At 49.4% G+C, this 23406-nt stretch overlaps 1 protein-coding gene across 4 annotated transcripts in view; it reads right to left on the bottom strand.

Moving 5' to 3' along the window:
• smyd3 (SET and MYND domain containing 3) overlaps positions 1-23406 on the bottom strand; it is a 1068428-nt gene that overhangs the window by 830855 nt on the left and 214167 nt on the right. The gene's annotated exons all lie outside the window — the stretch shown is intronic.

Raw genomic sequence — 23406 nt, 5'->3', positions numbered from 1 at the left:
GATACTCAATACTGTGTGTGGCTCATCACAACGTGTTAAGCAAAACAAGAATAGCTCCGGGGTTGACACAGGGCAGTGGGGCCATGGTAACACCACCCGTGTGGAACACTCACACGCAGTGCTTTTCAATACAGCTCTGAAATCCTCAGGTGAGTTCGTGAAAGTTAGTTTATTCACCCAATGTGTGGGGTAATATAGCCCTGCACCATCTAGGCTAGAAAATCAGAGGTTTATTCTTGATGAGCTAAATTTGGGCAACCGCAGCAACACTGCAACCTCCGGACTTGGGAAAGGAGAGGCCAGGGAAAGCAAAACAGTACGTGGGATTCGATCCACTCCCAATGACTACCCAGAGATGGGAAGTGCCAAGGTTACAGGCACAGGATCTGGTTTTGACTCAGGCCACCTTCCCCACCCCCCCCAATCCTGTTCTGATATTCCGCCAACATTCACCATCGTCAGGGTGACCCACCAACAGACACTCAACACCCGGTGCCAATGTCACAGGATGATTTTTACTGATACCGGTTGTAGTGATCTCTGTAGGTGCATGCACACAAGGGGTTAATGGGTAGACAGCAGCACCACATGATCACTAGAGGGCTGGACCAACAGGGGTATAAAAGGCAGCCACACGGGGTCTCTCGGTCTCTCTCGTGGGTGTGCTGTGAACAGGGTAACATCAGAATCACATAGAAAGTTAGTGGAGTTACGTTTAGTTATAGTTGTCAAATCTTGTTAACCAATTCCTAGTTTCCATATTAAGGTAAAGAGCTCATGCATTAATAGTTAGAGTTACTCAATAATCTTTGTTGTTACTGGACGAGTTTGAGTCTTCTTCAACAAGAGGGCCTTACCATCAGCCAAGGATTGAGTAACACGTGTTATCGACCACGCAGGTAACATCACACTGGTTAAGGACTGGTCAGGAAAGTGGAGCTGGAAGTGCAGCCATGCTGAACGACAGAACAGGCTTCAGGGACCCGTACGGCCTACTCCCATCACGGATGTTCTTAACCTGGATGTTGCTTACTTTACTCCATCCTCCTCTTGGTCAGGAGACCACTTGGTTGGGGTACTCGCTCTTCCGCTGGGGCTCCGACCCTTCATAAACTTCAATTCATTCAGACTTTTGCTGCAGCAGATCTCACACATCCACCTTTGCAGCCACTTCTGTCCAAAATTCATCCATTTTAGCCTGTCATTTTTAAGCCTCTTTCACGGCCTCACCCCTTACTATAGCTGTTAATTCCGCCAGAGCTAAAATCCCCTCCCCCATTTTTGTGCTTCCTTTAACATAGAAAAAAAGATTCCAAAGGCGGGTACGGGTGATGCAAAGCAAACAATTTGCTGGTCAAAGGAAATGAGACGGGGGGCCTCCAGAAAAGCAACGTCCAAAGATGGGTTTTAAAAAGGGTGACCACTTTGCTGAGGGACATGTGAATTCCAATAGCAGCGGCTGCCAGGTTTGCCAATGCTGGAGTAGGTCGAGGGGCCCAGGGATCCACAGTCACAGGTCTGCTCCCCTCTTTTGTTTTGTTGTCTTTCACTGTCATGATATCCGTATTAACATATCATGGTGCAATCACACACACACATTGATGGACAGATCGACGGACCAATCAACACACACGCAACATCACAGCCAATCACCAGTGAGAGTACACGCACTATAAAACAAGGAACACCACAGTTCCCGCTCATTCCACCAGGAGATAGCTCAGAACACAGAGCTCACAGCGTGCCACTCAGACATACACCATGTGCTGAGGGCCTCACTAAGATAGTGCTAGGGCTCGGTCCACAGGTTAGCTGGTGAAGTACGAACCACAGCCAGAAGTTAACAGTTGTTATTATCCAGAATAATAAAACAGAGTTGTACCATCGACAACCGTGTTGGTTCGTTTGTATCTCAGAACACCCAACACGACATAGTACCAGGTTTGGAAACTCCCCAGCAACTGTGAGGCCTACCTGCACATCTTCAGAGATCCGCCATCCTGCGCCATGGACACCATCAGCCCGCCGCAGCCGCTCCAAATCGCTGGAAATCTCGGCGTCAACTGGAAGCTGTTTAAACAGCGCTTCCAGCTCTTCCTAGAAGCCACAGACAGGGAGAATGCATCGGACACCAGGAAGATCGCCCTCCTCCTCTCCACGGCAGGGCAACACGCCAGCCACATCTACAACTCCCTGGCATTCGCGGAAGGCGAGGACAAGACGAAGTACAAGACGGTCCTTCTAAAACTTGAGCAACACTTCAGCGTCGAGGTGAATGAGAGCTTCGAGAGGTACCTCTTCCAGCAGCGCCTGCAGGGTAAGGACGAGCCTTTTCAATCTTTTTTGACACACCTCCATACCCTCGCGCAGTCCTGCGGCTATGAGGCCACCTCCGATTCCATGATTCAGGACCAGATAGTTTTTGGGGTCACCTCGGGCACCCTACGCCAGCAGCTCCTCAAAATAAAGAGCCTCACCCTAGCCACCGCCATCGAAACCTGCGTCCTCCACGAAAACGCAACCAGCCGGTACTCCCAATTCCAGGCGGTCAAATCGGCACGGCAGGGGTCCTACAAGGCCGAGCGGGTCCAGTCGATCGAGTTCCTCCCGGCCCGCGGCCCGGACGAGGGCGGCCATTTTGCGCGCTTTCCGAGGCCTCCCGTGCTTGTACGCGCCAAAAGAGATGTCGACGCAGAGGGACGTGACGCGCAGGTGCGCTCTACGCAGGACCGAACTGTGCATGCGCGGTGGCGCATCGAACGCCATGACGTCACGACGTGCGGCAACTGTGGATCCGCACACTTAAAGCGGCAATGTCCAGCCAAAACTCGACAATGCCTCCGCTGTGGCAAGATGGGCCACTATGCTGCCTGCTGTCGAGCAGCTCAACCTGCCAACGTTCCCCAATTCCGCCAGCCTCGCAGGGACGTGCGGGCCATTCAGCCTCCATACACCGAGTCATACCCTGACGACGTACAGACCGGTGATACCGACGACCGGGAAGCCTTCTGCGTTGCAGTAATAGACAGAAATTGGATGTCCCCAAGTAGGACCCACCAGCCGATGCCAGTGCACAGCGTTAATCCGGGCGATGAATGGTGTGCTACCCTAACGGTCAACCGATCACCAATTACATTCCGTTTAGACACTGGTGCCTCTGCCAATCTCATTGCACGGTCAGCCTTCTACGCCTTGAAGGTCAAACCACCAATTCGTCCATCCCGCTGTCAGTTGGTCGATTACAACGGTAATGTTATCCCGGCCATGGGATCTTGCCAGTTCCAGGTTGCACACAATTCATACACAGCCACACGGTCTTTTGAGATAGTTGGATCCTCGAAGGACTCCCTGCTAGGCGCACAGGCGTGCAAGATTCTCCACCTCGTTCAGCGGGTACACGCTCTGTCTCCAGAAGGCACGTCAGACTTCCCGGATGCTGAATTTAGGGCACAGCTCCACTCGTTCCTCGCCCATGACCAGGAGGCTTTCGAGGGCATGGGCACACTGCCCTACACTCACAGAATACGGCTCAAACCGGACGCCACCCCGGTCATTCACGCACCTCGTAGAGTCCCAGCACCACTCAAGGACCGCCTCAAGCAGCAGCTGCAGGATCTCCAGGACCAAGGAGTGCTTTCCCGGGTCACGGAGCCTACGCCATGGGTCAGCTGCATGGTGTGCGTAAAAATGCCCTCTGGCGAACTCCAGATCTGCATCGACCCGAAAGACCTGAACAATAACATCATGAGGGAACCTACCCCATACCCAAACGGGAAGAGATCACGAGTGAAATGGCCCGAGCTAAAATCTTTACCAAGCTTGATGCCTCCAAGGGTTTTGGGCAGATTCAGCTGGATCAATCCAGCAGGAAGCTGTGTACTTTCAACACTCCCTTTGGCAGATACTGCTACAATAGGATGCCGTTTGGCATCATCTCGGCATCCGAGGTGTTTCATCGAATCATGAAACAGATGATGAAGGGCATCGAAGGGGTGCGCGTCTATGTTGACGACATCATCTATCTGGCCCACCACACCACAGGAGCACATCAGTCATCTCCAGCGCGTCTTTGCTCGGATGCAAGAACACGGCCTGCACCTCAACCGAGCCAAGTGTTCTTTTGGCCAAACTGAGCTAAAGTTTCTGGGGGACCACATATCCCGGTCAGGGGTATGTCCGGATGCAGACAAAGTGACAGCTATTGCAGCCATGTCGCAGCCGGCAGACAAGAAGGCAGTGCTACGCTTTCTCGGGATGGTCAACTTCCTGGGGAAGTTTATTCCCAACCTTGCCTCCCACACAACGGCTCTTCGCCACCTGGTGAAGAAGACTACGGAGTTCCAGTGGCTGCCCGCACACCAGAAGGAATGGGAGGAGCTCAAGATCAAGCTCACCACCGCCCCGGTATTGGCGTTCTTCGACACTACTCGAGATACAAAGATCTCAACTGATGCCAGCCAGTCCGGCATTGGGGTGGTACTCCTGCAATGGGACGACATTGCATCATGGGCCCCGGTCGCCTATGCCTCGCGGGCCATGACCCCCACAGAACAGCGTTATGCGCAGATTGAAAAGGAGTGCCTGGGTTTGTTAACCGGCATAGATAAATTCCACGACTATGTGTATGGTCTCCCTCAGTTCACCGTGGAAACCGACCATCGCCCCCTGGTCAGCATCATACAAAAGGACCTCAATGAGATGATCCCTCGCCTCCAGCGCATTCTGCTCAAGCTACGGAGGTACAACTTCCAACTGGTCTACACCCCGGGTAAGGACCTCATCATCGCGGATGCCCTGTCCAGAGCAGTGAGCACACCACCCGAATCGGGAGGGTTCGTCTGTCAGGTCGACGCACAAGTAGCCTTCACATCGGCCAATCTGCCAGCTACTGATGCAAGTCTGGCCCGTATTCGCCGTGAGACTGCGGCTGACCCCCTTCTACAACATGTGATGCGCCACATGATGGAAGGGTGGCTCAAGGGGCAATGCCCACAATTCTCTAATGTCCGGGATGACTTGGCCGTCATTGACGGTGTCCTCCTAAAGTTGGACCGGATTGTGATCCCACACAGCATGCACAGGCTGATCCTCGAACAATTGCACAAAGGCCATCTCGGGGTTGAAAAGTGCAGGCGGAGGGCCCGAGAAGCTGTGTACTGGCCGGGCATCAGCGACGACATCACCAACATGGTGCTCAACTGCCCCACCTGCCAAAGGTTTCAGCCGGCGCAACCCCCTGAGACGCTTCAGCCCCATGAGTTGGTAACGTCCCCCTGGGCAAAGGTGGGTGTGGACCTTTTTCATGCGCTCGGCAGGGACTATGTCATCATAATTGACTATTTTTCCAATTATCCGGAGGTCATACGCCTGCACGACTTGACATCATCAACTATAATCAGAGCATGTAAAAAAACCTTCGCTCGCCATGGCATTCTGCTTACCGTCATGTCGGACAATGGGCCCTGTTTTGCGAGCCAAGAATGGTCTTCTTTTGCCGCTTCATATGGCTTCACACACGTGACGTCCAGCCCTCTGCATCCCCAGTCCAATGGCAAGGCGGAAAAGGGCGTCCATATCGTGAAGCGGCTCCTCTGCAAGGCTGCTAATGCCGAATCGGACTTCTGTTTAGCCCTGCTGGCCTATCGCTCGGCCCCACTGTCCACAGGCCTCTCACCAGCCCAACTGTTGATGGGTCGCGCCCTCAGGACCACTGTGCCGTCCATTCATGTTCCTAAACCCGACCATGCTCCAGTACTGCAAAGGATGCGACAGCAGCGTGCTCAGCAGAAGGTGGCACATGACGCTCAGGCAACTGATCTTCCTGCCCTGGCGCCTGGAGACAACGTCCGCATACACCTACCAGAGGGTGGCTGGTCGGCAACTGCCGAAGTTCTCCGCCGCGTGGCTCCCCACACGTTCCTGGTTCGCATGCCTGATGGCTCCATTCGCCGGCGTAATCGGCGGGCCCTTCAGCTGCTTCCGCGCTCGCTACGTGATCATGCACCGGTGCCACGCCCTCCTGTTGTCCCTGATGTCGACTTCGTGGAGCTTCCTGCCACTATACCTATTCCTCTATCGCCCGTGGCCAGGCCCATTCCTCAGCCGGTGGATCCTGACCCACCCTCGAGGCGGTCAACCCGAATTCGTTGCCCACCTACTAGGCTGGACTTATGAGCCTGTTTGCACATTGGACTCACTGAATTGTTATGCAACAATGTTAATGTGTTTCTCTTTTTGTCGTTTCAGGAGTTCTCTTTCGATGTTTGATGATTGCACTTGTTTTGTTTGTGCTACAACCTCGTTGCTCTGTTGCACCTGACACCTTCCTATGTATATAGTTTAGCCTCATGTACATGTTGTAGATATTGCACACACATATTCAGCTGCACTCAGTACACACCAATATTTATTACCATGTAGGCACATATTCTTGTGAAAAGGGGGATGTCATGATATCCCTATTATATCATGGTGCAATCACGCACACACACTGATGGACAGATCGACGGACCAATCAACACACACGCAACATCACAGCCAATCACCAGTGAGAGCACATGCACTATAAAACAGGGAACACCACAGTTCCCGCTCATTCTACCAGGAGATAGCTCAGGGCACAGAGCTCACAGCGTGCCACTCAGACATAGACCATGTGCTGAGTGCCTCTCTAAGATAGTGCTAGGGCTGGGTCCACAGGTTAGCTGGTGAAGTACGAACCACAGACAGAAGTTAACAGTTGTTATTATCCAGAATAATAAAACAGAGTTGTACCATCTACAACCGTGTTGGTTCGTTTGTATCTCGGAACACCCAACACGACATCCACCATCCAACTTTCCTTTCTCCTTCCCCCTCCCCATCCCAAAATGACAAATTCCAACCTGCATGAAGCCCAGCTGTTTGCATTTGGTTACAATTTCTTCCTGAACACACACACACACGCAAACAAACAGGCACCTTGGCTTAAGCTGCGGCTCATTCTCTTTGCATGGCCCCCACAGGTGTACATCATTGAGTGGTGGGTGGATATTTGCAGACACCAGCAATAATTCACTCACCTCGCTGCAAACCCATCTCCAATTTAATTTCTCCCCACACAGTTCCTGCTGACTGCTGTAGAAAAAAAACTATTGCCTCGGTTACACAGCCAGGCCACCAACATAGACACACCTGTTACAATTCAAGCTGCCGTTGCAGAATTACGTTAGGGTTTTTTAAAAATGAACAGATTGCAGGAACACAGGAACATCCTGCCCAATGAGCAGCGTCATAGAGAGAGAGAGCAAACCCCCAACATGGCCTGAGTCCTCACCTTCCCTGGCGGCAGTCAGCAGACTGAGAGAACTTGCTCTTTATGGAAAACATGGTAAAATTCGAGCCACGACCTCGGCCCTCGATCTCCATTTTATTGCCACCATCCCAGGGTTAAGGAACAGTGGCAGAGCGGGCCGAGCACGGATTGGGGGGGGTCTCAGGTCATGTCCTGAGCAGAGAGGAGGTGTTCGCAATCACTCAATCTGCATCGGTCCAGCTCACCGCTGAGGCGGTGTGGGGGATAGAATTAAACCGGCAATCCTTTGGCAGGAGTCCCATAACCCTAGCTCTGATTTCACAAGTGCCTGGTTTTAAAAATTAATTCTTGGGATGCGAGTGTCGCTGGCAAGAGCAGCACGTGTTGCTCACCCTGTATTGACCTCGAGGTGGTGAGTTGCCTTCTTGGGCAGGGATTTTCCAGACCCTTTGAAGATGAGGTCAGAGGTGAGATGGATAGAAAAACGGTGGTGGGCAGGAGTCGGGTGGGCATGTCCAACATCTTGTCCACCACACGACAAGGCGAAGTCAGGAGTGTGATGGAATACTCCCCACTTTCCTGGATGAGCGCAGCTTCAACAACACTCACGAAGCTCGACACCACTCAGGACAAGGCAGCCCGCTCGATTGGTATCCCTTCCACAAACATTGACTCCCTCCATCACCGACACATAGTGGCAGCCGCCGTGTGTACCATCAACAAGATTCACTGCAGCAACTCACCAATCTTCCAAACCCTCGACTGCTATCACCGAGAAGGACAAGGGCAGCAGATACCTGGGAGCCCCACCACCTGGAGGTTCCCCTCCAAGTCACTCACCACCCTGACTTGGAAATATATCGCCGTTCCTTCACTGTCGTTGGGGCAAACTCCTGGGACTCCCTCCCTAACAGCACTGTGCGTGTACTTACACCTCAGGGACTGCAGCGGTTCAAGAAGCCAGCTCACCACGACCTTCTCAATGGCAACTAAGGATGGGCAATAAATGCTGTCTTAGCCCGCGAAGCCCACAAATTAAGTTTTTAAAATTGCAATTTTTTCAGCAGCGGATGGCATGCCCGTCAGGAGCCCAATTAAGCCACTTAAGTGGCTCGCTGGGCCATTCAGAGGGCAGTTAAGAGTCAATCACACTGCTGTGGGTCAGGAGTCTTGTATAGCCCAGACCATGGAATTCAGCAGATCTCCTAAAAGACATTTGAACCAGCTGGAATTTTGCAACAATCCAGTACTTTCATGATCACCACTGCTGGTGTCAACTTTGTATTCTTTTTATTAATTGCAATGTTGTTTTGTCACGTGCCAGCTGCGCCTCCGCTTGTAGCACAGTCGCCTCAAGAGTCGCAAGTTTCTGGGTTCAGGTCTCACTCTGTATTCGGGGCGGTGCTGAGGGAGTGCAGCACAGTCGGCTGTGCAAGCTTTAAAACCGGGTCCCCCATCAGCCTGCTCCAGTGGATGTAAAACATCCCGTGGCATTATTTTGAAGAAGAGCAGGCGGGCTTCTCCGTGGAATCCTGGTTAATATTTATCCCTCAATTAGCATCACACAAACAGATGATCTGACCATTACCACATTGCCTCTTGCGGGAGCTTGCTCTGCACAAATTGGAGATAGTGTTTCCCACATTACAACAGTGACTACTCTTCAAACATGCTCTATTGGCTGCAAAGCTCTTTGAGACTTGCGGTGGTCATGAATAGTGCTCTATAACCCAAGTCTCTTTATTTCTTACTCATGTAGGTTTTGTGGGTTGTTGTTACCCAAAGAGTGTACCGCTTCAACATCACAAAGCAGTCTTGTAGATGTTATCAAGAAGTCTTTATTAGATATACTGAACCATGTACCTATTTAAAGTAGAGGATACAGGTACAGAGGATGTCATGGCTACTTAGTTCTACAATGCTGACTTAGCCTCTGTTTTGGGTGCTTTCTTACCTCACTGGTGAGTGGTACTGTTCAGACCTAAGTTAGCCCTCACCGTGTCCTTCTACTACACCTCCCCCCACAAGTTTTATCCCCTGGATATAGGCCTACTATAGTTATTCACACTAAAATAAGCAAAATACTGCGAATGCTGGAAGCTGAAATAAGAACAGAGGATGCCAAAAAAACTCAGCAGGTCTGCCAAGCATCTGTGAAGAGAGAAGTAGAGTTAATGTTTCGAGGTCATGGGCTCTTCATCAGAACTGAAGGGACGGAAAATGTGTTGGAGCTCAGAGATTGCAACAAACAGTAGCAACTTTAAGAATAAGAGGGCTGGTGTGAGAGAAGGAAGGGGGGGAGGGCAGGTGTTTTGCATTGAGGTAATACAGGTATGGGATATTAAGATGGGGGAGAAAGGTCAAAAGCTAAAGTTGCCAAACTCAACATTGAGTCCTGAAGGCTGCAATGTGACCAACTGCAAGATGAGATCCTGCTCCTCCAGCTCACACCGGGCTTCACTGGAGCACTGCAGCAGGCCAAGTATGGACATGTGGGCATGAGAGCAAGGTGCTGAGTTGAAATGGCAAGGAACGGGAAGGTTGGGGTTGTGCTTGCCGACTGAGCGAAGGTGTTCGGCAAAGCGGTCAACCCGTCTGCGTTTAGTCCCCCTATGTAGAGGGGACCACATTGGGAGCAGCGAATACAGTAGAGCAAATTGAGGGAGGTACAAGTGAAATATTTTGCTTCACCTGAAAGGAGTGTTTGGGGCCTTGAACGGTGCGGAGGGAGGAGGTAAAGGGGCATTACCATTGCAATGGAAGGTGCCGTGGGAAGAGGATTGCGAGTTGGACATGATGGAGGAGTGGATCAGGGTGTCATGGAGGGAGCGAGCCTGTGGAATGCTGACAGGGGAGGGTGAGGGTGGTGGCATCATGCAGGAATTGGCTAATATCATAGATCATAGAATTCACACTGCAGAAGGAGGCCATTCGGCCCATCGAGTCTGCACCGGCTCTTGGAAAGAGCACCGTACCCAAGGTCAACACCGCCACCCTATCCCCATAATCCACTAACCCCACCCAACACTAAGGGCATTTTTGGACACTAAGGGCAATTTATCATGGCCAATCCACCTAACCTGCACATCTTTGGGCTGTGGGAGGAAACCGGAGCACCCGGAGGAAACCCACGCACACACGGGGAAGATGTGCAGACTCCGCACAGACAGTGACCCAAGCTGGTATCAAACCTGGGACCCTGGAGCTGTGAAGCAATTGTGCTATCCACAATGCTACCGTGCTGCCCTAATATGGTGGAGGGTAATCCTTTGAATGCAGAGGCTAGTGGGGTGGAATGTTGAGGACAAGGAGGACCCTACCCTGGTTCTGGGGGGGTTGGAGAAGGGGGAGGGCAGAGGTACGAATAATGGGTCGAGCCCCGTTGAGTGCCCTATTAACCACAGGCGGAGGAAACCTTGGTTAAGGAAATAAGCAGACATGGCAGAAGCACCATTTTCGCCAGTGCAGGAAGTTCGGAGGAAGACGCATCAGAATGGGTGAGAGGAGCAGTGAAATTGAGGTGGCCAATGTTGAGTTGACAGTTCTCAATGAAAAGATCAAGAGCAAGCAGGAAGCCATCAGAGCAGCTGAGAGAGAGGTGAAGAAATTGGGATAATAGGATGGAGTCTTTACAGGGAGCAGGGTGTGAGGAGCTGTAGTCGAGGTAGCTACAGGAGCTGTGCAATAATTTCACAAAGGCAGAAGTCCCTTCACCGGAATTCCTTTTATTTAGAAAACCAACAGCCGAACAACCAGGTGCATTCAGCTTACTGTCTACACCGGGAGTGCTGAGGATCTGGCACTCCCTATTGTATACAGAGAAAGGGGTTCCATGATTGGGCCACTAATCAGGGAACTCTTATTCTAATTGGCCAATCTCAAAGGCCTGGCCTAAGTCATTACAAGTTGGTAGCTTCATAATGAATATTGGTCAGTCTGTCACCAGAAATGGAGACAGAGAGGTCAAAGAAAGGAAGTGATGTACCAGAGATAGACCATGTGAAGGTGAGAGAAGGGTGGAAATTGCAAGCAAAATTGCTAAATGTCTCCAGGTCCAGACAAAAGCATGAAGCAGCACTGACACAATCATCGATGCAACGGAAAGGGCGGCACGGTGGCGCAGTTGTCAGCAGTGCTGCCTCACGATGTTGAGGACCCAGGTTCGACCCCGGCCTTGGGTCACTGTCCATGTGCAGTTTGCACATTCTCCCCGTGTCTGTATGGGTCTCATCCCTACAACACAAAGATGTGCAGGGTAGGTGGATTGGCCACGCTAAATTGCCCCTTAATTGGAAAAAGATAATTAGGTACTCTCAATGTACACACAACGGAAAGGGTTGTGAGTGTGGGCCTGAATAGGACTTGGAATAAGGAGTGTTCCACCTAACCCATAACATGACAGGCATAACTGGGACCCATGCAGGTATCCGTAGCCAACACCTTTATTTGTAGGAAGTGAGACAAGTTAAAGGAGAAAATATTTTGTGACGGAACAAGGTCAGCCAAGTGGAGGCGAGTGGTGGTGGATGGTGATTGTGCAGGGCTCGGGGAAGAAGCAGAGAACCCTGAGACAATCCTGGTTGGGGATGGAGGTGTAGAGGGATTTGGATATCCATTGTGACGAGGAAGAGGTTAGGACCAGGTAACTGGGAATTGCTGATATGATATCGGGCATCAGATAAATTATGAATGTAGGTGGGAAGAGACTGGACAAGGGGGGAGGATGGAGTCCAGAGAGGAAGAAATTAGTTTTGTGGGGCAGAAACAGGCTGATATGATGGGCCTACCAGGACAGCCCTGTTTGTGGATTTTGGGAAGGAGGTAGAAGCGGTGTTGGGGGACTCTGGAGTTTGGAGGCTGTAGAGGGATGATTACCAGAGGTGATGAGGTCAGAGGCCACCCTGGAAACAATGGTTTGATGTTTGATGGTGGGGTCGTGGTCCAGGGGGAACAAAGAACAAAGAAAAGTACGGCACAGGGACTGGACCTTCGGCCCTCCAAGCCTGCGTCAACCATGCTGCTCGTCTAAACTAAAATCTTCTACACTTCCAGGTCCGTATCCCTCTGTTCCCATCCTATTCATGTATTTGTCAAGACGCCCCTTAAAATTCACTATCGTCCCTGCTTCCACCACCTCCTCCGGTAGCGAGTTGCAGGCACCCACTACCCTCTGTGTAAAAAAACTTGCCTCGTACACCTCCTGTAAACCTTGCCCCTCACACCTTAATCCTATGCCCCCTATTAATTGACACTTCTACCCTGGGAATAAGCCTCTGACTATCCACTCTGTCTACGCCCCTCATAATTTTCTAGACCTCAACCTCTGTCGTTCCAGTGAGAACAAACCAAATTTATTCAACCTCTCATCATAGCTAATGCCCTCCATACCAGGCAACATCCTGGTAAATCTCTTCTGCACCCACTCCAAAGCCTCCACATCCTTCTGGTAGTGTGGCGACCAGAATTGAACACTATACTCCAAGTGCGGCCTAACTAAGGTTCAATACAGCTGCAACATGACTTGCCAATTTTTATACTCCATGCCCTGGCCAATGAAGGCAAGCATGCCGTATGCCTTCTTGACTATCTTCTCCACCTGTGTTGCCCCTTTCAGTGACCTGTGGACCTGTACACCTAGATCTCTCTGACTGTCAATACTCGAGGGTTCTACCATTCACTGTATATTCCCTACCTGTATTAGACCTTCCAAAATACATGACTTCACATTTGTACACATTAAACTCCATCTGCCATCTCTCCGTCCAAGTCTCCAAATGATCTAAATCCTGCTGTATATTCTGACAGTCCTCATCGCTATCCGCAATTCCACCAACCTTTGTGTCGTCCGCAAACTTATTAATCAGACCAGTTACATTTTCCTCCAAATCATTTATATATATTACAAAGAGCAAAGGTCCCAGCACTGATCCCTGCGGAACACCACTTGTCACAGCCCTCCAATCAGAAAAGCGCCCTTCCATTGCTACTCTCTGCCTCTATGACCTAGACAGTTCCGTATCCATCTTGCCAGCTCATCTCTGATCCGGTGTGACTTCACCTTTTGTACCAGTCTGCCATGAGAGACCTGGTCAAAGGCCTTACTGAAGTCCATATAGACAACATCCACTGCCCCTACCTGCATCAATCATCTTTGTGACCTTCTCGACAAACTCTACCAAGTTAGTGAGACACGACCTCCCCTTCACAAAATCGTGCTGCCTCTCACTAATACGTCCATTTGCTTCCAAATGGGAGTAGATCCTGTCTCGAAGAATTCGCTCCAGTAATTTCCCTACCACTAGGGAGGTAGGAGGAAGTGCCTGAGATTTGGCACTCAGCCTCTGGGAGGTACAGGTCAGTATGTCAGATAACAACAGCACCACCCTTGTCAACAGGTTTGATCACAAGCTCACCGTTGGACCTGAGTGCACAGAGTGCAGGAAGTTCAGAGGAAGACACGTCAGAATGGGTGAGAGGAGCAGAGAAATTGAGACGGCCAATGTCGCGTTGACAGTTCTCAATGAAAAGATCAAGAGCAAGTAGGAGGCCAGAGGGTGGGATGCAGGGAGAGGAGGAATACTGGAGGTGGCTGAAAGAATCTATTGAATCAGGGAAAGATTCCTGCCTAAAGAAGTGAGCATGGAGAGGAGGTGACAAGAAGAATTCAGTATCGCACCGAGCCAAAATTCATTGAGGTGAGGACATAAGGGGGCGAAACGGGGTCCTTTGCTGAGCTCAAAATGTTCAGCACCAGAGAGGGGCAGGTCAGAGGGTTTGGTAAATACACGGCAGAGGCTGGCTTTTGGAGAAGGAATGGGGTCAGAGGGACAGTAAGGTGTGGAGGGTCCCAGATGGGCATTGTTAACTACGTTTCTGGAGCTTGCGGCTTTGAGATAGGGCGAGTTGGTGCTGCTGGAGAGAGAGGTGGAATGTGTGCATATGGCGGCGCACGGCACGGAGCACGAATCTCAGGATGTGGTGCGAACAACAGTCTGATGAGCTTTGTAAGTCCCGGAGATGCCTGTAATCCTGGGTGGATTCGAAAGATGATGGCACCTCAGTTAGAATCCACGTGGTGTACATCGGAGAAGGCGACAGTCGCCGAGGAAGGAAACGTGGGTGTGAATGCGAGTTTTGGGAAACACATTATCAAACACCAGGAGGGAAATGGAAAGCAATGAAGGTGAGCATGCTGAAAGAGACAAATGAAAATCCCATTGGAGAGAAGGGCAGTACTTCTTCAAAAGGTAGGAATTCCTGAAATCTCCACAATTAGCAGAATACTGCGGATGCTGGAATCTGAAACAAGAACAGTGGATGCTGTAAAAACTCAACAGGTCTGCTAGCAGCTATGGGGAGAGAAACAGAGTTGGCACTTTGAGCCCTCTGGCTCTTCATCAGAACTGAAAGCAAGGGGAAAGTGTCGAAGCTGTAAAGAGATTGCAACAAACAGTAGCAACTTTAAGAACAATAGACAAATGGCCTGGTGTGGGCCGGAGTGGTGGTGGTGGTGGTGGTGGTGGGGGGGGGGGGGGGGAGAGAGAGAGAGAGAGAGAGAGAGAGAGAGATGAGATGCTGCTCCTCCAGCTTGTGCCGGACTTAATAGTCATTTACAGTTTGACTCAAGTCTGGTGTTGTGTACTTAACTTTAGAGTTGCAATTATACATACTCTAACTCTAAACTACTGCGTGATTGGCATTACAACATCAATAGCAGGCGTCAACGGAGTTCAAAGTACCCCAGCTCTCCCTACCGCAAGAGTCATTGGGATCAGAGTATGAGGTGGGCTGGAGGTCTTGTACCCCTGATATATGTCTTCTGCTGTTTGGTCAGACACCCATTTTGGGCACAGGGTTGACAGAAAAAGGGGGAGAGAGAGAGAGAGAGAGAGATGGCCTCACACACGGAGGACCAAAGGAGAGAGACCAAAGGTCTGAGAGAAGGACGGTGTTTAACCATGTGCAGTGAGAATGCGCGCGAGAGAGATCGTGTGTACTGAGGGCCAAGAGAACATGTGTAACCTCCGCAATCAGCATTCAGTGCTTGGAGATGGAGTTAAATTCTGACACTAATGCTCCATTTAGTTTCAAAGTTATTTAAGGCACCAACACTCAGAGAATTGTTGCTTCATAACAAGTCCTTTCAGACCTCATTAAAAAGATAAAGAATTACATTTTAAAAATCAATGAACTGCAGATATAATGACAGGATATTGAACAATAGAAAGAAAGGCAGAAGTGAAATGAAGCAGTGGAAAATTCACAACACTAAATAATAAGGACAATGGGAGAGATTGAATAAACGTGGCCACACAGGGAGAGGCGTCTGGATCTCTCACATGTAGAAAAGGGTAGGCTTTTATTGCATAGGAAGCTGAGTAATGAGCAGAGCTCGCTCCACACAAAGCCACCAATGCAGCCAATGCGAATCAGGTGCACAATCCCTCCAATTCCGCCATCAGCACAGAGCAATTAACTCATCAAGGTTTTCAAATCAAACCATCTTCTGACAAGGACACGTTCAGGCTCGAGGCTTACATTTTCGCTTTGCAAGATCAGGTAATGCCGACACACCTGTAGGCGAGCCCTCACCATCAAATCAAAATCCGCAATCAAGTTTCTCGATGGGTTCTGCAGTCTAAGGTCAATACGGTGGCTGCAAAGGTGAAGGCCATGCCACCTGGGGTTACTCTGGCCATATACAGCAAGATGAATAGGCTCTCAGCCCCTACTTTTTAAAAACGCAAAAGCCAAGGGAATGCATTGGCTCAGCCGGTTAGATGGCTGGAGTGTGGTGCAGGATGTCACCAATGGCACAGGTTCAATACCCGCACCCGCTGTGGTAGTTTGTGAAGGCTCATCTTGTCAACTTACCCCACACTTACAGACTGCCCCCCCCCCCCCCCCCCCCGGCAAGCTATATAAAACAAATTGTTTCTCCCTAACACAGAAAAATGTCTATGGTCCTTGGTAGACCACGGCTAATTCTCCCTCTTGTGACGAATATGAGAAATGCTTGTATCGAGTATTTTTGTTGTGATCACAAAGGGAGAAAGTCATTGCTTTTTGCAGGGGAAATGTAGCCTTTTGTAACAAGACAAGAATGTGGTGTACTTTTGGGTTGTAGTTGGCATAGTTAATGGGAGGTGTGATGAGATGCATAAAGCAATTCTGCATATATTATACACAACCTCCGACCAGCAGGTGGCAGTGCAAGTCTACCATGCGGCTCTGTGCCTCGAGGCAGTTGGGAGTAAGTTGTGTTGGTGGCTAGACGTATTTTGCAGTTGCTCTATAATAGTTAGCGTTAGTAGTTAGTTATTTAGTTATTCCAGTTATCTTTAACACGCAGATGTTTCAAAATAAATTATTTAAACTAGATGTTCTGTAGTGCATCATTCATATCGGCCAGTCTATAGAACATGACAGTCAGCACTGTCAAGGTGCCCAGGTGATACTGCCAGCTGGAAGTGGCTGGCCAGGGTGCCAGGCTGGCACTGCCAAGGTGCCAAGCTGTCATTTTCCCACATCTGTAAATTGGGCATGGGGGTACCCTGCGCAGGTGCGGGGGGTTGCGAGGGAGCCTGAGGACCCCCTTATAGGTGAGTTGGGGCTTTGCACAGTTCAGGGGTCGCGTCGGGGGGTCGGGAGATCGGGGCAGCATTTTAAAATGGCATACAAATTTCCTTCTGCTCTGAGGAGCTTCGGTGAGTGAAGCTCCTCAGTGCAGAAAACGGGACTAAGTGCAACCTCATCGGGTCGTACCTTGCTGAGGCCCCATATCTACCCGAATGGGCATTCAATAGTATGGTGTTTCTCCACACTCCCAGCACCGGGAAATACTCAGGTAAACACGCTCACTATGGAACTCTGATCCCATTTGGGTAGATCGATCCGAGAGGGGCCGAGGTTCAGTTATCAGGAACAATCTTTGACAGATTGTTGATAATGGACAAGAGCAGGTGGAGGATGAAGCTGATATCCTTAGTTTAGGAAAAATAGTTACAACAGAAGGTTTCAGAGATAAAGCAGTTATATCACAAAGCCTATACAGAATATACCGGAGTGTTATTACATGAGAAAATTGTTTGGCCTGGACTGCAGAAGAATGTAGTTGAATTTTCATGTACATGTCACACATATCCTGGTAATATGCTCATAAGGTATTTTGATGGGGAAGGAAAGAAGGAGAATGTATTAGTTGTTATAACTCAGGGGGAAGAGGTTAATCCAGAGGATTCTGAATTCAACATTCCTCAAATTAGATTGGACAATGAGAAAATAATAAGAAGTTGGGGGGTAAATTATTGAGTTGCCTTCCAGAGGAAATTTAGAGTGACCTGAAAAAGCTATTACAATCACATAGAAATGTATGTGTGAACAAACTAGGAAGTACGATGGTGATTATATAGGATGTCGATGTAGGGATTTCTGTTCCAATTAAACAACATCCATATGGACTGAATCCACTCAAATTGGCACAAGTTCAAAAGGAGGTTTAAAATGAAGAGCTAAAGACACTGTATAGAAATTTTAACAAAGGAAGCAGAGGGGATGAATAAAAAGCAAGAAAAGAGAGTTCAGAGCCCGGATGTGAATCGCAGATAATCCGAGAAAGCGAAGAGAACCTGATTGTTGAGTTGAAGAGGATGGCTGAGCAGAGTGTTGATTCTTTTTAAAATGATTGGGAGAGAAAGCTACACAATGTTGTAGCAGAACTGGAGCAAGAGAATTTTGAGTTACAGAATCAACCAACTTTGCCGTATTTTGTTGGATTGATTATGGAGAAATGGCTACTCAGGTGTACAATACCCCCAGAACATGGGAAAAGGCTGGAACAATTGGAAAAAGCCTTCTTTCCAGGCAGTTGTCAAGGATACAATGCATTTCTCTGACACAAAATGACTCTCATATCACCTTCAGTACTAAAGAAGTACAGCATTCCCATTGACACTCTCAAATCCTGCCCATTCCCATGTTTTTTCTTACTCAGGCCACCAGCAGGTGAGTGCAATCTCAGACAAGAGCCACTATCAGGACTCGTTTTGCATTTTGCCAACTTAGGAACATAGGACTTAGGGGCAGGAGTAAAGCCATTTAGTCCTGTTCCGCCATTCAATAAGATAATGGCTGCTCTTGTTGAGGTCTCAACTCCATTTTTTCTTGTCTCCCCCCAATAACCCGTGACTTCCTTGTTTACCAAAAATCTAACCAACTCAGTCCTGAATTAATTCAACGACCCAGCGAGGGCAAGATCCACATGCAATATCTCGCAGTTTCGGGTGAAACTCGCAAGACATCTCGAGTGTCATGAATCCCGCGAGAGCTCTTCCCAAGTCAGGCACAACAAGGTTGGTAAATTGCACCTATGGTATCCAACATTAGATGTGATTGGACAGCACTTACTGAACAATCCTCAATGTGCTGAGAATTGCACTGACAACCAATTTAAGATTATCATTTGGCTCAGCGTGGCTTAATTATGCATGCTGGAAGCGACATATGTTCATACACAGAGCCCTGTTCTTTGCAGACAGAAAGAACATGTAAATGCATTGTGCCTTTTTCAACTACACAGTCATTCTCAGGTTCATTCCCCAGGGCGTTGCCTTGACCAGAGTCAACCTGCATGGTTTGAATTTAAACAACGCTTGGTAGTTAACTGTCAGTTATCAGTGAACTAGTGCACTCTCTTTGGCAACGCCTCAATTAATCACAGTCCACTTGCCAATCAATCAGCACTCTCTTCTCTTGAAGTATAAATTGTTGGCCCCTCTTGGTACTCTTGTGAATTGTCCTGCTGAGTACAAGACAAAAAACTTTGACTGTGTCTCTTTTTCAGCAATCAAAGTTCCGTTCTACCAAATGGCCGATCTGTTCTTATGATGTTTACTGGAGGGATGAATATTAGTCCGGACTCCACAGGGGACCACCCATGCCTTTCCCGAATGGTGCCACCGGGCCGTTCCTGTGGAACTGCTTTTCCAGCATTTTCCCTTCTCCATCCCTCATTTTCAGCATCTGCAGAATTTTCCTTTTGACTCCAATCGATCGAAGGTCTTTGCTTTCACACCGTGAGCAGGTTTTTTAATATTCCACGCTTTTGTCTTCTCTTTCCTCAATTGTGGTTTTGTCCTTGGGGGAAATGAGGAGCTTCACTGAGAAACAAAGCATTTCGCCCGAAGTAACTTCAATTCTGATTTCCCACAAGCCTTGGTTTTACACAACGAGAAAGGAACTTGAAAGATGCAAAGAAATAATAATTTAACACTGAATAGAACCCTCGACTGACAAAGTTAATCAACAGAAAATAGCTATTCAAGGCAGGGATAGGCCATTCAGTCCTTGAGCTCTCTCCATTGGTCATAGGTAATGCATGGTAGACTCATCGACCCGCCTTGGTTCTCTAATACCCGCCTGATTAAAAAAAGTTTTTTTATTTAAATCTATTGAATGCAAAAGCACAGTACATGTAGATGTTGGAAGTCTGAAATAAAAAACAGAAAATGGCGGGAATGCTCAACAGGGCAGCCAGCATCTGTGGGGTGAGAGAGTTAATGAGCAGAATTTTGTTGAAGCCAAGGGCGAGGTCTGCACTGGGCCTTCCCCTGGAGTCAAGACCCCAGGGGGCAGAAGTCTTGCCGACCAAGAGCTAATAGCCAATCACAGGCCAGCGGGTCTCATGCTCAGCAGTGCCATAGAGCGGAGGTGGGGGGGGGGGGGGGGGGGGGGCATTACTTCTGCCGAAATGGCAAGATGCTGAAATCCCAAGAGGGAGTGGAGAAGTTCGCGGGGAGAGAGGGGGGTAGGGGCTCAGCAACAACGGCAGGGTTGTGGCTCTCAGTAGCACCCCCCCCTTCCTGGTGTCAAATCCCTGGACCAGGAATTGCCCCGAGGCAATAAGCTGACTGCATGGTTTTACCTGCCACCAGCGGCGGCGGCGAGACGAGGCCCTTAAGGTGGTCGTTAACTGCCTACTTAAGCGTCTCAATTGGCAGTGAGGTGGGAAAGTCGACCATGGGCCTTACTGCGCGGAGCTTAATGCGGGCAGAGGCAGGAAGGTGGCAGGGTTCAGGTATGTTACTATCCTGCCTAATCCAGTGCCCTTCCCGCCTGCAAGCTCACCACCAGAGAATGGAGGAGGTTCTGCCCTCTACCTCACGAGACATGGTGATGTAAATCCCATGCATCCCGAGATCACTTTTTGGCAAATCTGCACATTAGAGTGAGACAGCTAGTCTCACTGTAATAAGCTGTTTTCCGAGGCACCCGAGACGTTGGGATCTATCCCCTTCACCTACCTTGGTCTCCACAAACAGGGACCAGACGGAATGGCACTCGGGGTCTCCCAGGGGATCAGTGGCCCCCAGGTGTATGCCCTTTGGGCAGGATGGTACACCAGCACTGCTGGTGCCATCTGGGCACCTGAAAGTGCCACCTGGATGCCAGCCTAGCACTGCCAAGGTCTCCAGATGTCACAGCCAGCTTGCAGGGGCACTGCCAGGGCACCATGTTGGCACTGCCAGGCTGGCATTTTTCACACATTGGCAATCGGGCAGGGGGTGCCCTGCGGGGGTGTTGGGGGGCTCCAGTGATCGGGATGCCATTTAAAAATGTTGTTCCGATTTCTCGCTACACTGAGGAGTTCTGGCGAGCGGAGCCCCTCAGTGCAAAAAATGGGGCTGCGTGTGGCCTTGATCGTACACTCCCTACTAGGCCCCCTATCCAACCCAAGTGCTGTTCAATAGCGTTGTGTTTCTCCGTGCTCACTATGGGATTTTGTTCCCATTTAGTTAAATTGCACCTATGTTTGTGGCATTTACTTTAAGTTATAGTATAGACAAAGTATAACCAAGTTGCCACACAGTACGTTATTTAACCAGTTGTCTGAGTTTGTTGCAGAGGTTTTGCTTGCTCAGAGTCTACAAAGGGAGGGAAATCTCGAAAGTGCCTCTGATGATGTCACCACATAATCATCAGATGACACACTATACAGGAGGGCACTGGCGACAATACATAACAGGACAGAACCAGCAAAAATGAGTCAAGGTGAAGGCAGAGGATGCAGAGTGTGGAGTTGAAAGATGAGGTGCTGCTCCTCGAGCTTGGGTAAAGCTTCACTGGAACACTGCAGCAGGCCGAGGACAGAAAGGGCAGTGTAGGGAGCAAAGTAGAGAGCTGAAGTGACTGCGCTGGATTTTTGTGCAATTGTTATAAAGCTTGACTGAAGTGATAACATGCTGGGGACGGCACCAACGGGCTGAGGGTCGGGCCTCCGTCCCTCAACGGGAGGAAGTCCCACCCTCAAGATGTGCCAGTGAATCTGATTGGTCGGCCGATCTAACAGACTCCGCAACATCAGACTGGGATTGCAGGGAAGATCGTGGAGATTGTCGATGGGATTCCGAAGGAGACAAGACATGGGGTTTTAGGGTGGGAAGAGATCAGGCACCCGAGGGAGTGGGGGCAGGTTTTGGAGGTAAGGGAAAGAGTAACAAAAATGGGGGGAGGGGGTGAGAAGGTGACAGCTTCAGGAGGGGGCATGGTACGCCCCTGATACATACAGGGCATCCATCATCCCCAATTGATCTGCCTCCCCCCCACCCCCACCCCCACCACTTCCTTCCTACCCTTTCAAAAAAGCAGCTTGTAAAAAAAAAAAGAGGTTTAGACATTGTTGATAGAGATAAACCCTTTGCGTTGGTGGAAGAACCTTTACACTCTGACCCATCTGACACTGTCCAATGTTGTATGACAGTCAGGGCAGATGGCGACCGTTAACCTCCACTTAACTGGGAAGTTAAAAGCCTCAATAGGCCTAAGGGGTAGGAGGTGGGCAATCTAGTGGGCACCATTACCCCCCCCCCCCACCCCATATTAGGGTGAATGGGTCAGGGCTGGGCAGGAAAGAGGTGGGCTCGCCACCCAATATATTTTGCATTCCCCACCCTCGCTGAAAGCACACAGTCTGTGTGTGTGTGTGTGTGTCGGGTGGGGGGGGGGGGGGGTGGTGGCTGTAAAATCCAGCTGGACATATCTGACCTGCTTTTAAGTTGTTCTGTGTTCTGTCTACTTTTACAAAATCTGTGGTAAAATATCTTGTTAAAAGATGCACAAGCGAGACGAGGAGAGATGTTTTCACTCAGCCGGCGATTGGGGTCTGGAATGCGCCACCCAAGTGTGTGCTGGCGGCACGTTCAATCGAAGCATTCCAAAGGAAACTAGTCCGTTGTTGGAAAAGGAAGAATGTGCAGGGTTACGGAGGAGAGGGCGGGCAATTAGCACTCGGTGAATTGCTCATTTGAAGACCGTGCAGACACGATGGGCCGTATGGCCTCCTTCTGCAATGTGGCAATTCTGTAAAAAAAATAATACCCGTGTTACAGCCATGACACGGAGCTGCAAAACAGGACAGGCGTTGAGTCCAAAGATGGCCCATCAGCAAGAATTGAATCTCCAATGACTGTAATACTTTTTTTTTTTTTAAATTGCACCTTTCACGCTGAAACATCTTTGGTTGCTGCACACAATCAACGATTATTTTGGACAGCGGGGACCATTAGATGTGCTGACGAGACATTTCAGTCTGCTGTAGAGCCGAGACACAAGGTTGTTTTATTTTCGCTCAATTCCAGTAACAGGCAGACATCCCCTCAAAATTGGCCATTTATTTCGACATTCGTTTAATTTATTTGGCTGCAAACACTCAAAATCATCACAGGACCTGCCAAAGTGCTGCTTCTTTGGTTAAAGCACTATCTTTGTTTATGAAGCAGATGTGGATCAATGTCAGACTCCTGCGACCCAAGGTTTTTCAGACAGTTAAATCGGAGGCCACTATTTATTGAGTTGTTGAGCATGGAATTCAACAACCATCAGTGTCCCCTTCCTTCGGGCTATATAACCAATTGTCTCTCTCTCCAAGTTCCTTTGCGAGCCAGTGCTAATTATGTATACTCCCAAGGTACACCTCAACCACCATAGCAACGCAGCTTCAGTTATCCGAAAGTTTTTTTTTTAAACTGGTGCGCAGCAAAAATCAGTAGCCTGTTTTTTCAAGTACCTCTCGGGCCCCTGCATTTTATCTTGATACTGCATTTAATACCGCAAGA

The sequence above is a fragment of the Scyliorhinus torazame genome, chromosome 1, assembly GCF_047496885.1.
Source record: "Scyliorhinus torazame isolate Kashiwa2021f chromosome 1, sScyTor2.1, whole genome shotgun sequence".
Taxonomy (NCBI): Eukaryota; Metazoa; Chordata; class Chondrichthyes; order Carcharhiniformes; family Scyliorhinidae; genus Scyliorhinus; species Scyliorhinus torazame.
Note: the sequence above shows the minus strand (reverse complement) of the source record. Positions and strands in the feature narration are given on the sequence as shown.